The sequence below is a fragment of the Beauveria bassiana genome (genome assembly GCF_000280675.1).
Source record: "Beauveria bassiana ARSEF 2860 unplaced genomic scaffold BBA_S00091, whole genome shotgun sequence".
In the NCBI taxonomy this organism is placed as follows: Eukaryota; Fungi; Ascomycota; class Sordariomycetes; order Hypocreales; family Cordycipitaceae; genus Beauveria; species Beauveria bassiana.
In genome coordinates this window covers 16,272-21,054 of record NW_007930926.1, presented here as the reverse complement: position 1 = coordinate 21,054, position 4,783 = coordinate 16,272, and positions in this window count along the sequence as shown.

Below are 4,783 nucleotides of genomic sequence, written 5' to 3'. Positions count from 1 at the left end.
CATACCTGGGCCGCTCACCGATCGAAGTTATTGCGAGCAGCGCACTAATATTCTCCATACCCTGATGTGCGGCTACGATTGACTCTTGCATTGAAAGTGCTTACGCTGTGAAGCTCCCCCATGTGCACCATGGTTTTTACGTCATGGAACAAAGGCACCTACCGGTACAGTACATCAAACGGCGCTAGGCCTCGCAATATGGAAGCGTGATTTGGACTCTCGTAAGCTATGTAATTTGCATTCTTTCCCTGTCGCGGGAGTGCGCCACCTACTTGTTGCCTTAAAGCAAATGAACAGGCTTGCAGAGCAGCCGTCCATTGTAATCCAGCTGTGGCTTAATGTTGTCATCTAAACTTGGCGTTTATGTGACGAGGATGCTTGAAAGAAAGCCATATTTTTTTTCGCCTCCTACCTATTCAATCCATAATACCGTGCTTTCGAGTCCTGTTGCAACAGCGGATGGGTCTGTCGTCAGCATTGTCAGGCTAGGCAGCTAGCTACAAGAACTAGAGCTGATGAATTTTGACATGGACAGGGGTCCCTGCTGCCGAAGCTACCTGGACAGAGGTATCATCCTGTTACGGGCACCACTTGTCTGCAGCAATTTTGGTGCGAGACATTTTTGGATGACTGAGTTCTTCTAAATACCCGTGGGCCCCCAGCCTGAAAATGCCACTGCCCCCAGACACTTCCCTTTCTTAGGCACTTTGCTCGATGTACATAAACAAAGCGACACGGTGCACAGTTTTAGAAGGTACCGATTCTCCACCTACCACGGTACCTAGCTGCGTCACTACCCTACCTGCCTGATATCGCAATGGCAAGCTGATTCTACCAGTGAAGCAAAAATGCCTTCGCTGCAGAAACACACCGACAAGATCCATTTAAACCCCGACAAAGTTCCAAATCTCCCACAGCCGAATCCTCCTCTATTCTAAATTTAAATTGGGAGAGTACAGTTATGGGCAGAAGGGCGCTCCACTTTTGAATTAATATATCTTTTTAATTTGCTGCAGCCAAAAGTGGCAGGTACCTTGGGCTACTTGTGTCTAGCCAGCTGGAAATGGCTCCTACCATTGGTGGGTGTGGATTTTTTTGTTTTCAGTGGCCAAATGCTGCTAAGATAGGGCCAGTACACTAGTTTTTAAACGACGGTAGCTGTCTTAAGCTTGCACACTGGCCAGTTTCTGGCCTCGCCATTATAGAGTTAGGTAGAGTGCTGAAGCCAGACATCAATATCTAGCTCAAGACGCCATCTAGCATAAGTATATGACCAAACGAAACCCTGGTGATGATGAGGAAACCTGTTGAAGACTATCAAAACGGGCATACAATGGAACAACCGGCTGTGCATCCGATGCAGAAAAGGGATAGAACAAGGGACAACTTTGTCAGATCAACAATGGGTCTGATGAAGCGGTCAAATAGAATAAGCCGGCTCTATGACGCTGATATGTACGTCCTCGTGCGGTGGAAAAATAGGCATTATATGTATTGCTCTACGGAGGAGCAAAGCTTCCCCCCAGCTGCTGGGATCCTGGTGAGAGAAGTAACATTTTTTGTGGTAAGACAAGGAGGCTGACTACATCGGCAGCACAAAGTATATCCCCCAGTAGTAAAGAAAAAACCGGCAGACTTTGTAGAGAAGGATAGGAGGAACGTCGTGAAGAAAAAATAAGTGCGTGGTATTAAATAGTTCAATACAAAGACTCCTATCGACAGAAGCGATGAATTCTCATAGTCGAAAGTACATTTTCAAGCCCATCCGTGATAGGCACTCGCACTCAATTGAGAACGAGTCAATCATCAGGACACGTTGTTCTGAGCGTAGCACTATTATACGGCGAACAACGTTGGATTAAGTTGGCTATAGTTCGAGCAGCTGGATTAACACAGCTGGCTGCCACACCTGTGAAAGAAATCACTTCCTCGACCGTGTCGAATGACCAGGCTCCTCGAACTCATGGGTTGGCCCCACTGACCTCAACTGGACGAACTTCACTGAGGTACTGCGTCTCAAGTTCGCGGAGCTCCGTGAGCCTCCCTGAGCCACACGAAGCCTCTCTGAGCCACAGAGAGCCTCCCTGAGCCACCAGAGCTACCCTGAGCAACACGAAACATCCCGGAGCCACGCGAAACCTCCCGGAGCTACCCCGAGCCACTTTAAGCAAACTAAGCATCCCTCATTGGGCTAGCATCAACAGACCCCAGCCTAGAGGCTGAACCTCGTTCAAAAATCGCCGACCATTGACCCTGATGATGCAAATTGATACAGTGCTGCGTACATCATTCGTGTGCGACAAGACGATTGCTTGGAGCAGCCACTTTTGCCGCTGCACTCGCTGGAGGAGTGAGACGCACAAAGCTTCGTCAGGAAAGGAAAAACCATGTGAAGCAATTACTTTCCGCTGATCACGCGCTGACGCATTGAGTGGGCGATTACTGCAACTTGCATGAACACTTTCTCGTTCATCAGCTCGCCAACAACTAGTTTTGTCCTATCCCTCCCACACTGCAATACACAGCCATAAAAAGATGATTCATAGCAGTAGAACACCAACTCGATCTGTTGCAAAGAAAGCGCAAACGTTTGCAGCAACTTGAACAGTGTCAGCTTATGGCTGGCGCCTCGCGTGCAGTAGACCACAATGGCACTGGTGCTTGCGCGCGGCTCACGCTTCGGCTTGGAGAGGGGCTGGCTTGCAGCTGAGGACACGACCGAAGAGAGCCGCACAGTCAGTTTTCGGTTGAGGGCGTTTACATCTGCGCAACGATGCAACCTGGTGCATGCTGAAGAGTATTGCCTAGATATCTTAAAAGAAATCATTGTCTCGATATTATAATAATATTATATCAAGTATGTACTAAAGTTTCAACAAAATTCTGCCTCTATAAATATCTGCCGACACTTTGTTCGTTGACTGATTTTTAATTGTATTATAGTACTACTTGGTCCCTGAGCTAAGTTTCGTAGAATAATGCACCTGTAAGGTGTTCTGCGACCGCCCTGGATACTTGTCTGTAAAACACTTGTGGATCTCCTTCCAAGGAAGTCTTTGGCCCTTCAATTGTCTGAGTAACATATTTTGCTCATCAGTAAATGCCACTCGTGTACGTCCTCCCCTTGCTTGAATTGGGTCCGGCATTTTGCGGTGATCTGTTGCCGCTTCTCGAGCGCTCCGAAGAATCCTCTTCGGCGCCGCTTCTATTCGATAGCCACCAGGGGTGCGCATAGCTGTCTGTTTTTCTCGCAGCACCGCGCCATGGTGACGTGCATCGGCATACGTCGGTGTCTTTGATGGCCGATTTCTGCGGTTCGAATTGTCGTCTGAGGACTGATCACTGAAGCGGACAGAAGGCTGGTATTGCTGGGGAGGCTTGGCGCGGTCGCCATCGCTGGCCACGTCGGTTTGGGTTTTCGTGTCAGCAGGAGAAAATTTTCGCAGAAGCAGACTAGCGCGTGGGCGCACTGCAGTCCCATCTCTCCGATTAGGCTGCTACTGCGTGTTAGCTATACTGCTACCATAACACTGTCGTTGTTGGAGTGAAGGGAACGGTATGAGTGGTGCTGTACCTACGTTTTCGAATGTGCTGGCGCGTGGTACACCGCTAAAAGAGCCATTGCCCGATGTCACAGGGCTTTGCTTCTCCCCTTCATATTCTGACGATGTAACTTTGGACGTATGGTAGCTTGTGGGCTTTTGTCGCTTGCTTGGTCTGCCATCTTTGTCATCCGCATCATTGGTTGAGGCCGTGTAGTTGCGTTTATGGGCCTCTGTCGACAAGGGCGAGTATCCTGCATAGGACTTTGTACGGCGACTGGCAGAATCTTCTCCGCCTCTCATGGCCGGCTCAAGTCTCTGTCGCTTGCTTGACCTGCCATTTCTGTCGTCCACATCATTGGCTGAGGCCATGTAATTGCGTTTATTGGCCTCTGCCGTCGCGGGCAAGTATCCTGCATCGCATCTTGAAAGGCGGCTAACTGACATTTCTACGCTGGTTGTAGCGTGCTCAAGCCTCTGTCGCTTATTTGTATTGTGGCTATTTCGATCCGTATGTTCGGCGGAGTTTCCGGATTTCCGGCTGTCGTCCCGAGCCACGAGGATCGAGCTTTCAGCTGCACGTTTCCTGCTGCGCCGGTCGTTTTTACAGCCAGTGCTTGCATTGTTTCTTTTGTTGTCGGCCTCATAACTGTTGCCAGCTCGTAGATGAATGCCGTGAACGACTTGCGCGTGAGCCATAAACTCTTGCTTGTGCTCAAGTAGAACACCTGAGCATGCAGGGCACTCTAATGTTTGGCCCTCTTGCAGATTTTGAAGATGAAAGCGACGAAAGTGTTTGTTCAAGTCTGATGAAGCGTAGAAATCTGCGGTAAGAGTCGAAAATCCCGAATCAATAGAGTCAGGGCGAAGTGCGTTGCCAACACACACGAAGCACTTCCGTGGTCGTTTGATGGCATCATCTACCATGACCGACTTTAGCACCGCATCTTTCAGAGACTTGTCATTTAACCCCAAATCATTAGCTTGCTGAACCGGCCTGACACGCTCTGCACGACGCCGTCGGGAGGGGGGGCCTTCGTAGACTTGGCAGTAGGCCATGATGGCAGAAATGGCTTCATTTCTCTGCGAAAAGTATTCCTCGACCTTTTTAGAAGGCGGAACATTCAATGCTTCCATGAATCGCTTCTGTTCTTGTCCTTGGGGTGTGCTTGCGGTGTCCTCGGCTGGCGGTTTGAAGCCCATACCGTGCAGCTGTCGCTGAATGTCCTCCACTGCCTGCT